Source organism: Podarcis erhardii (assembly GCF_964252035.2).
Source record: "Podarcis erhardii genome assembly, chromosome: 12".
NCBI classification, from domain to species: Eukaryota; Metazoa; Chordata; class Lepidosauria; order Squamata; family Lacertidae; genus Podarcis; species Podarcis erhardii.
The window spans coordinates 50,589,305-50,601,090 of NC_138513.1; the positions used below are offsets into that span (position 1 = coordinate 50,589,305).

General features: G+C 42.6%; 1 long non-coding RNA gene across 1 annotated transcript; it reads left to right on the forward strand.

The window, feature by feature from the left end:
• Window positions 1–648: 648 nt before the first annotated feature.
• LOC309352987 lies at window positions 649–11,000 on the forward strand. Its single transcript, XR_014161508.1, has 3 exons — window positions 649–792; window positions 6,506–7,653; window positions 9,756–11,000. It is a non-coding gene; the product is annotated as an uncharacterized lncRNA (long non-coding RNA).
• The last annotated feature ends 786 nt before the right edge of the window (window positions 11,001–11,786 follow it).

The window sequence follows — 11,786 nt, forward strand, 5'->3', positions numbered from 1 at the left end:
GGCTTCTATGCTTCTGCAATATGTTGATGACACACACAGCTCTACTCCTTTACAGCTGCAGGTGAGGCGATGGATGTGCTGGGCTGTTGTCTAGTCTCAATAATAGGCCGGGTGAGAGTCAACAAACTGAAGCTCAATCCAGATAATGAGACTAAGGCATTGTTCATGGGTGGTTCTCTAGACCAGATGATTGGGAGGGTGCCTGCTCTTGATGAAGTTACACTCCCTCTGAAGGAGTGGGTCTGTAGCTTGGGCTTACGCCTGGATCCTTTGCTGTCACTTGAGGCTCAGGTGGCCTCAGTGGTGCAGAGTGCCTTCCATCAGCTTCAACTGGCAGGCCAGCTGCACACACATCTGCTCTGATAACATCTAGGTTATAAGTGATGTGTTATAAGTGGTGCAGCCTCTAAAGGCGTTCAGAAACTTCAGCTGGTGCAGAATTCAGTGGCCAGGTTGCTCACTGAGGCAATATGGTTTGAATATATTACACCAATACTGGCCTGAGTGCACAGGCTGCCAGTTAGCTTCCGGGCCCAATTCAAAGTGCTGGTTTTGACCTATAAAGCCTTAACTGGCTCAGAACCACAATACCTCAAGGACTGCCTCTCCCTATATAAAGTGACCCAGACCTTGTGCTCATCATCTGAGGCCCTTCTTTGTGTGCCTCCTCTGCCAGAGGTCTGGAGGGTGGCAATGCAAGAACAGGCCTTTTCTGTGGTGGCTCCCCTTTTGTGGGATGCTCTGTCCAGGGAGGCTCACCTGGCACCTTCATTACATATCTTCAGGCACCAGGTAAAAATGTTTCTCTGTAACCAGGTCTTTGGCTGATTAACATTCAATGGCCTTTAAAATGTGTTTATGGGTTGTTGGTTTGTTTTTTGTTTTTTTAATGTATTTTGTGTTTTCATTTTGTATTTTTATGTTGTGAAGTGCCCTGTGATCTTTGGATGAAGGGCAGTATACTAAATACAGACAGACAGACAGACAGACAGACAGACAAACCCTGCAGTTCCAATAATATGAAAGTGTCAAAAGTTGCAACATAGAGTCTGTCTGTCTGTCTGTATTTAGGAAGTTTTCAGATCTTAGATTGGGAGCTAGTACTGTACTATTAAGCTAGTTTATATTTTTGTGCAGATCTCCTCTATGAAAGAAAATAGGAGTTTTGCTGACACAACTTTAAGAAACAGCGGCTGACAAAGGGAAATATTAAGATCTTGTTTACCCCAGAATCTGGTTCCAGTCTGTTGATTCCAACTGTCTGTGTTTTTCTGTGAATTTCTGAGAGCAGTAGTGGACTAATGATGTGCCACAATTGTGTAAAAAGAAACCCCCCTCAAATATGGCTCAAAAGGATTTATATTTTCCATTTAATCAGTTGCACGCAGTGAACAGACTTTGCTATTTTAAAATGTGTGTCTAATACTATTTAAATGAAAATTTGCAAAACTTGGCTAATTCCATGGCACTTTTTGAAAGGGAGGTAATTTAATATCACCCTCCTGATCCTATACTCTAATGTGTCACCATTGTCTCTTATAGATATGGAATTACTATACCAAAATGCTTATTTGCATGCACAACAGAAGGACATGTCAGCGCTGGGTTTAATTTTCTTTCGAAGACTCTTTGAACTCATCCTCAGAGTTCTAATTTCATTTATTCATTTAGACTTTTCTTACTCCAGACAGCTTCTCAAATGTTTTTTAAATGCACAGATATAGCCATGATCCCATCATTCCTCCGAGGTTCAATACAACAAACTAATTCCAGAATAAGTACAATAAGAAATAGGTAGTTTCCAGAATGAATCCTAAAACTTGAACTGTTACACCCCCAGTTCCATGTCCAATAAACCAATTATCTTGCATGAGCTTCTTCTCATTCAAATAATTAGGCCAGTAGTTTCAGCATCTATATATGTGTCTAATTTGTATTCTATTTTTTTGCTCGAATGAGCTAAAGGTGATATACATGGAATTATTCTAGTTTAAACTCACAACAAGTAAGTTTAGCAAATAAATGTTTGGTGAGAAGTGGCAGCAGGAGACAACAACAAGAAGAAGGCACATATATCACAGGTAATGCTCTCCAAATAGGCTGAGAGAGACCCCCTGCCTGGAGACCCACTACCAGTCAGTGGGGACTATGCTGAGCTACTTGGGCTAATGGTCTAACTCAGCATAAGGCAGCCTCCTTCTTGTTTTTACTTGGCATGTATGGCTAGGGGCCCATCAGGCCAAAGAGTCACAGCCTCCCTCAACAGGGACAGTAGTGGTGGTGGTGGCGGTGACCCCATTGTCTTGCCCCCCCCCCACTACTGCTGCTGGTGCTGCCGCTATTTCTCAGCCGGACGGCTGGCCTGGCTCCCTCCTTTGGACCCAGCACAATAGTCTTCCCTCTTTCCCCACCACCCTGACTTCTGCGACTCCCAGGAGTAGCAGCAAAGGGGGTGGCGGTGGCAGTGGTGGAGGTCCAAATCAGCAACTCTCTCATCCCTCCACTTCCCCCAACACGAAGCCATTTCTGGTAAGCAAAGACATCAGCAAAGACGTCGAGTCAGTTTATTGTGTTTTAGCAGACAGCCACTATACATATGAAAATGACGACGACAACAACAACAACAACAACAGAGATTTATATTTCCCATAGCCCCCTTTAAGTTTAATACAATGGATTTGTAGAGCCTTAGCAAGAAAATTAGATATTCTGAAGGAGGGATGACCTTCCCTTTTGTAATCTTAACAATTGGTAAATATAGTTATTTCTAAGATCATTATAAAAAGGGTATTCAAGGAGTGCATGAGTTGTATCTTCTATGGACCCAGAGTTGCAACCATAAACTCTCTCCTTCTCAGGAATTCCTTTGTTCCAGCCCATTCAATCTGCTAGTGGAAGGACATTTCATCTTGCCTGTGTGAAGGCTACCCTCATTTTAACGTTTGGTAGGTCTACCAGATATCTTGAAAGAGATAAGTTCAATGGAATAAAGGAAGCATACAAATTACTGGATTGACAAGTCTTGATTTCAGCAGCTTGTGATTGCATCTTAAAGTCCCTAAGCTTTTGAAGTATTCATTCTTCAGCTCTCTCAAAACCTTGCATCAAAAGAAAAGAGGTAGAGAACCCCAAACTCGTGGTAGGTGACTGTATTTCATGCCTCCATGAGTTTGGGTCCATCTCTTCCAAAATTGTCAGGAGAAAATCTGATACCTGCTTAAAAATAGTTTTTAACCAGAAAAGCATGGCTAGTCTAAGAGTTTCAGCTTTCATGGGCATTACACCCCATTCTGACAGTACCCAGGATTCTCTGGGGGAAACCATGCCTGATTGAACTGGTATAATACTGGTTTCAATATATAGTGTGTATGAGGCCTTAGTGTTGGGTTGAGCTTACAAGGGAGCTGAGGAGTAGTGTTTGTTCTCTCCCCCCCCCAAAAGTTGTTCCAGAGATCTGCATCCTTAATTGTTGCCCATGTTTCCTGATCTGAAAAAGCCCAAAGGGAGAAGTGACCCCTGGATTTTAATTGAAGCACGGAAGCCAGGAAGTGTTTAAGGACAAAAATTCCCTTTACCTTTTAAAATCATCTTTCGAAGTAAAAAGACCTCCACTTAAAATAAGTATGGTGATGAACAGTTGTCAGGCACATGGTAGGCAGCCCCTATGAATTCCTGAGCTTACAAGAATGCCTAGCCAAGGACATCGTATTATTTGTCGAATGAATGAAAGAGCATTTACAAAACCCCCAAACCACCTTGAAATAATGGTAAATGCAACAAAAAACCTGCCACCTGACCCATGAGAATTTCACTGGAATTTTCTCTCACCTTGATGATAATTTTCTAGTGTAATTTCTTTTATTGTTAATTGAAGGACAATGGTTAAAGAAAGAAAGAAAGCAGAATAATTATTTTGTGCAGTACTAATATCAGAAGCCTTGTTGAACTAACTGTTCTGTTGTTTTCTGTTTCATTTGGGGGAATTGCTGATCTTAGAAGATTTTATTCAGAGGTGATTTAAAGAAATTAATTTGCTTGCTCTCTGTGAAATGGTTGTCTGGTTTGCAGCAGAAGACTGGGGGTTAAAAGGCATGGTTTTGTGTTTTGGGGCTTATACACCTTGTACTTAGTTTCTTGGGCAAGATTTCCCGTCTGGGAAATAGGAGCTTAGTTTGAAGCAGGGTGTACAGGTTACAGCAGGAGTGGCTTTGTGGTTCAGATCCCACCTCTGTCTTGTACTCAGCTTCTCCAGCAAGTTTTGCCTTTGTGAAATGAATTATTGCGAATAGATTTCAGGTGGGGCAGAGAGCCAGAGGGCCCAGGACCCATTAAGTGTACCAGAATCAGAAAATCCTTTTGGCACTCTTGAAACCTACAGTTAAGGGATACTTTGAACTTGTGTTTCTTTAAGAGCAGTGCCTAATTATGCATGACAATATTCTTTTGCAATGGAGGAGATTTCTGAAAGCAATGTATGGTACGGCATGGGGTGTGTGTGGAAGATTCAAAATAGAAAAGGTATTTTAGACCAAAGAGGCCTAAAGTCATTATTTGGATCTTGGCCTCTAAACTGACCAAAACCCAGAGGACACTACAAACGAGAAAGGACCCACACCAATCTAAAATATATTTGGTTTTGGAGGGTAAAAAATGTGAATGCCGCTTCCAAAATTTTTATAGGTTCTCTTATCACTAATTTTAGATGGTCCCATCAATCATGTGGAGCTGTGACAAATCACAAGCACAGAGTGGGTCTACCTCCCAACCAGATTTGTCATTTTAAATAATTAGCTTCGCTTCCCTCTCCAATCCCCACTAGTAAAATGGAGCATCTCTACTAATGAAGCATACGCTGTGCTATATTTTTTGCGGCATGCCCACTGCACTATTTCAAGCTTCCTCAGTGTCAGTATATTGGCCAAATAAATCTTCCAGATAGGTAATAATACAGCACAGACTATAATAGCCTCTTGCTTCCTTGTCATATCATTTACCTATATTGCTTATCAGCAGCTGCATATTTGCAGAAAGGATATCTTACTGTATAGGCAGGTCTTCTTTCACCTTTATCATTCCCAAATGTAAGGCCTTTATTTTTTAAAGTATTATACAGTGGAAAAGCATTACTTGAAATATGTTTGCAAAATGCTAGTATGATTATGGGGAAAAAGAGATATGCCCCGATTCAAATTAAAGTCACATAAAACATATTCAGGTCATTCAGTTTCACAAAAGGATAGGCTGCTGAAATTTATTTCATTGCTGTACAGTGCTGGAAAGGTCATCTGGTTGACTGCCCTACTCCTAAGCAGCACCGCCAGCTCCCTACATAGATCAGCCTGTGCAATCCACAGTTTACTAGTGGCACAGGTAAAGTCAAGGAAGTGCAATGAGACCATCATGATGAATTGCTGTTCTTTTGGGTTCAAGGATCACAAGTCATCAAGGACAATGTGTTTTCCCTTTAGATGCATACCACACAGTCTCTTTCACAGAGGTTTACATTTAAAAGTAATGAGTACCCTCTCCCCACATCAAGAAAAATATATATCTCATGATAACCCAAAAAGGAGATGAGAATTCAGAGCTGCAGGAAAACAACATATTTACTGAATTTTTTTACTCTCTTTAACTACTCAACATAGATTGCACACCCTCCAACATTTCTCCGACGAAAATAGGGATGTCCTACTCCATAATAATAATTTTACTATTTATACTCTGCCCATCTGACTGGGTTGCCCCAGCCGCTCTGGGAGGTTTCCAATATATATAAAAACATAATAAAACATTAAACATTAAAAAAACCTCCCTATACAGGACTGCCTTTAGATGGCTCAAGGGTAGGATAACTCCATATCCTGCAATGTTTCTCTGATGAAAATAGGGAAATCCTAAGGAAAAGCAGGACATTCTGGGATCAAATCAGAAATTGGGACAGCTTCTGTAAATTCAGGACTGACTGTCCCTGGAAAATAGGGACACTTGGAGGGTCTGAGATTGAAATATGTGCATGTTGAATATAACTAAAATCTGATGAAAGTTTTGTTTCCTACAGCTGTGGATTCCCCTCCCCCCCCTAAGAGTTTTGTTCAGAGGTGTAGTATTCTCATTTTCCTACTCATATTGAAATACTGCCCCTCAATAAGGCCAAACTTAGATTCACAAAATGTTTAGGGGTATGCATACCCTTGTCGTCCCCCCCAGAAAACTTTACCTTGTAGTCTGACACCATTATTCTGTGTGGTTCCTGCTCTTGCCATCTGTATCTAATTATATGAAATAGGGTTGTCAAAGTGCACGTTTTGATATTAATGTTTGATATTATTTGACATTAATGGATATATTACTTTGGAGCCTATGGTGGAAAGACAGAGGAGCTGGATTGAGGGCAGTCATTTCCAGCAACAGCTGCTGCACCATAAATTGCTGAACTCCCCCCCCGCCCCGCTACAACGCAGGAAAGGATTTCATACAGCCCTCCAGTGAGTTTTGCATGTCCCAGTGCCTCAAGCAATCAGGATGGGGGAAGATGCCATCAGACTCCCAGCCCACCTGCGGAACAGCTGTGGAGGGCTCTTCATACATTCAAGCTGTAATCCTTTGACCCTACTTGACCCATCTTCCTCTTTGCTGCTCCTCTGTGGATAGTCTTACTGCTCAAGTTGCATATTTAGTGGTATACTAAAAGACTGAGCCAATAGAGTGATCCTGGGCAAACAAGTATCCATTTTCAAGGGGAAATCAATTTAGGAGTGTTGGTCATTTGCAGATTAGTTGTGCTGCAGAAGGCGTGCTGGGGAGACCACACATTCAAGAAACACAAAAGTAACTTTTGCTAGGTTTTAATAACCAAAACAAAAACTCCTTTTACACTAAATTACAATATATCAGTAAGTATGACCCATTCACCAGGTACCGAGAGAGCTACATGCTGCTCTTAATATACCACACCCAACAGCTTAATTGCCACAACTTAATAGCACCTGCTATACTGCTTCACAGCTGTAAAACTAGGTCACGTTATTTGCTCTGGCCTTTAAAGAAATACACATCTTGTGGAACAATAATGAACCTTCAAATTTAAAGAGACAATTCAACAAAGTTTTTGCAGGATGAAAAGCACCAACCAAGAAGGAAGCCACGCCAAAGTCAGAGGAGAGAGGCAACAAAGGACCACTTATAAGGAAGTCCATGTCTAGCTTCTGAAAAAGGCATTTGAAGATATTATGTACCCCAGATATGAGACCAGAGAGGCACCGGCAAGGTGCATCGGAATCGAAGAAGATCGCGTGCACACCTGATTTCAGAACAGAAGAGCTAGAAGAAAGAGGACTGGTTCCAAAATAATGATCAGGAACTGTGCAACAGCTCCTTATAGCCACTGTGACAGAAGAAGAAGTCCAAGAAGCAGCCTGGGCAGCAGCCCAAAAAACAGTCCAGGGAGCAGCCCAAGTATCCACATGCAGCTACTAGCCGCACAACTTCCATTATCCCGAAAGCTAAGGAGGAGGATTCTGGCAGCCACCTCTCAGCAACACTTATCCAGGAGAGCACCTCTATACTTTGCAGTACCAGAACTCCCAGGAGTTGAATCCAGTTTGTTACCAGCAAGCTGCTGTGGATGGAACTGGGTTTTGTGAGACATCCCAGGTAAGCAACTGCCCAGTTCCATATTATGGTGGGGAGATGATGAGGCAGCCTCCACCACTGGCTGGTAACTTCTGCATTGCATCAAGCCGTAATACTCCCTGGTGTGCAGTGGGGAACAGTCATGCAATGGGGAATTATCCAGCTGCAAATCCTGTACAGATGTTGAACAATGATGGAAGTTCTTCTCTTTAGGTCTAGTTTCAGAACAAAGGAGCCAGGCTGCCAGTGGAGATTATCAAACTGCAAACCCCATACAAATGTTGCCTGAAGATTACCAAAGTTGACAGCAAAGCAATGTCTTTCCTTCTCCCAATGCCTTCCAGGGTTACCCATACATTTAAGATTTGTTTTCTATTTTTAAAATGTATTATATTTTAAAGTTTTTCAACAAAGTTTGTTGTTTTAGTGGATTTGTCTGGAATCATCATGTGGCTTTCCGTTTTCTGAAGCATTTGCTTCCCTTTGTCCAAGCAAACTAAAAACACTTGGATGTTGAAATCAAAAATAAAAGCGAAACAATTAATTGGCCATTTGTTCATTGCAGCCACAGTGACATTGCCCAGACACTGGAGAGACTTACACTGTGCGCCATTGGACTACAGCTGTGATATTTAGCCCTCATGGAAATAGTGACTCAAAATGATATTTCTTTATGGTATTAAAAAAATCAAATAAATTTGTTTTGACTTGGCACTCACATATTTTTTATGTTAGCAATAAGGGCCACAGTAAAAATCCACTATCCTATTATGCTAGAATTTGGAATGCATGTCACTGTGTTCTTTTTTTATTTACACACACATACACAAAACTTTATTGCAGTCCATTGACCCAAAATATGAAGTACATTTTTAAAAATTTACATTGTTGCTGTTGCTTTAATTTCATTTTTGTATTATTCCCTTGTATTCATGGATGCATATTTGTACTTACCTTCACACTAATTTGAAGCCACTTTGTGTCCTCCTGGGAGGCTGGAGGGACATTGCTGGAACAACTCTTGGGTTGGGGCAACTGGCTAAAAACGGATCGTCTTGGTGATTTCTTTCCGTTATTCTTCCCCTTTTGCTAATGCTTTCTTTATTGTTCCCCTTTTGAGTTGTCCTCTTCCCCCTCCCTCCCTCCTTCTTCCCTTCTTTCTAGCGGGGCTTTGCCCCATGGGGGCTCTAGCCCCAGGGTGCTCGTGGTTGCGGAGCTTGCCGCTGCCCCTTGATCTCTGCCCATTCGGCTGGTGTCCCTGTAATTTGGCTGCAGCACCAGCTTTGGGTTTGGTTTTTTTAGCTAACGTGACTTTGGGCAATTTGCGATTGTTGCTCTCTGGGCGCTTTTGTTCGGCGCTTTGAGTAGTTTTGCTGCATTGAGAGATCCCTCTCCATTTCAATACTGATTTCTGTGTCCCCCTTTTGAGTAAAGGCTGGTTGAGTATTGTCTAAGGGCAGGAAACCCCTTTCTTTCATTCTGGCTGCCATTTTGGGTTCCTTTGCAAAGAGAGGTTCGTCCCTGCCTAGTTTTGGCAGGAGCGCCATCTTGTTTTGGCTGGATCTCCATCTTAGTTGGTGTGGGTCCCATGAACGTTTATTTAGTACCCCCCACCCACCCCGGGTAAGGAAGGGATCGAGATGCCTATTAAAAGGAATCCCAGTCCTGCTCTCCCTTCTAAGAGGGTGATTAGAGGTCTATCTCAGTCACTGCATTCAGCTCCGGCCCCTGTGGTCCCTCAGCTTACACTAGATCGCTTGACTGCAATTATGGCTAATATTGGTTCAGACCCTGCTGCCATGACTAGGTTTAATATAGAACTTGAGATGCTGGCCCAGCACTTTGGGAGGCAGCCTGGCCTCTCCATGTCTTCTACTGTTTTTGAGGCTCATGGTCCTTTGGATGTGAGAGAAGGGAGCGAGGTTTATGAACCTTCTGGGCCTGCTGGCCAGTAAGTTTGCACCTCATTCTTTCTGCATTTGTGCAGCTACTACTGCTGCGCACTGGGGTCTGTCCGTCGAAAGGATCAAGGATCTGGGCTGCTGGAAATCTGATGCATACAGGGGTTATGTTCAGATGCGGCACTGAGGTGCAGTTATTAATGTTGTTTTCTTCATTCCTAGGTCCGCCTGCCCTGCACGTCTGGATAGTCAGGCACAGCATTGTCCACTGGGCTGGCAGGAGGGGGGGAGTCTTGATTTGTATGCAGGCTCGGGCTCCCTGACCACGTGTGTGTCTCCTGGGTGTCCAGACGAGGAATGTGTTGGGAGGAGCCTCTCCTGATGGTGTGGGCGAAGGTGTCTGCAGATGGGATGCCTGCGGCGATGGTGGTGAAGCTGGGTAAGAACAATTTGCCAGAAGCTCCCAGCTTGAGCCTGCGGTCCCACATGCAGGAGGACTTGGAAGAGTTGAAGGAAGCTCTTTCTGGACTCAAAACTTTTTGGTTGCAGCTGTTGCAGCGATGTGTGTGGCAAGGTAGCTGATGCCCAGCTGCCACCGAGAGGGCCAGGAGGCGCATGCAGAGCACAGTGGCCAAGAAGGTTCTGGCCTTGGGTGGGACAGTGATCCGTCACCTGGGCATTACCTTCCATGATGCGTCCCTTTACAGACTTGAGGGGGTTCATCTGTCTGTGATTGGGAATGATTTGTGGCTGACCGCCGTGTCAGCAGGGTTAAGGGATTGGTTACAGGTGTGAGTGGTTGGTGGTGAGCGCGGTGCTCGTGTGGCGGATAGGCACTGATTCAGGTGGTAGGGATGGGAGAGCGGTCTTGCCATCCCTATGTGAAGGGTATTCCGTTAAAGGCATCAGAGCTGCCTGCAAGGGTGCAGGGAGCTAGTCGAACCAGAGCCTATGCAATCACTCACCTGTAATCAATAAAGTTGTGGCCTAAATTCTGCCAAAAACAAAAACTAAAATTTGAGTCAAGTGTGAATTTATTTAGGGGGGAGGTCTCTGGGTCTGAACACACAATTATTGTTATTTTGGTTATTATTGGTTTCTATTTGTTTGTTGCTTATATAGGATATTTTGTTTTTTTAAATGTTTGATGCTTTGTTGTGTTTTTATATATGTTGTAAGCCGCCCAGAGTGGCTGGGGAAACCCAGCAAGATGGGCGGGATATAAATTTTAAAAAATATTATTATTATTATATATAAAAAATATTACCTGAAGGTCCTAAGCATTTGGCCACTTTGCTGTTATTTCACATGCTACTGATTCCCCTGCCCCCTTCCCTTTCATTTTGATTTGCTTGTCACTGATTCCTTCTGCATTCATTATAACATGGGCCATGAATCCTGACAATGTGGTTTGCTTACTGATCAGACCTTCTGCCCAGAAGACAATGCAATAAATCACTGGGAAAGATGGTGTATGTTAAACATCTGTATTAAAATAGAAAGAGCTCTGTTCTCTTAGAGTTGTATGTGGGCTTGTTTTCTGTTTTTGTTTTTCAAAGGAGCAGTTGATACAGGTTTAGGAATTATAAAACAGAGGTCAAGCTGTTTGATCAAAATAAAAAGAGAGCTGGTAAATGCTTCATCTAAATTGGCTCATAGACCCATGTTTACAATGTCAAGGGGCATGTGACAGAAAATGGAGAGCAAGTTCAGTAATAGGGCTGGTTTCAAGTACTGTCTGTCAAATAGAATGTGAAAGATATGCGTGAAGAATGTTAAAAGTGGCCAGAAGTTAATTTAGTGTTAGGTTTCATGTTTGCAGACAAAATTTGTTTCTACTTAATGGAACTGGAAATGACCTTTCTTCTTTACTTAGCTCTGAATTACTGCTGTGTGCTTCTCCTGCAGCAAATGTGTAGGTTTGAATTTGGTTTAATTTAGAATATTCAAGTGGGTCAGTGGATTGCGATGTCAGGTTTGATATGATACCAGTACAATTCAATAGAAACAAAACAAAACCTTGGTGAACTAAAAGTATTTGTTTCAATCAAAAGCAAGAAATTGCCAACTTGGAGCAAAGTTTTTTTAAAGGTCGTTCAAGTCTGCTCTTCTAACTAACCTACATGCATGCATAGGTTAGCAGTCAATGCCCTTCTCTAGATGTCTCTAGAAGTGGGCTGGGTGGCAACCAGAGGAAAGGCTTTTTTTGGCTTCAGCCTTCCTTTTGTGGATTTTCCTCCCCAGGAAGACTGA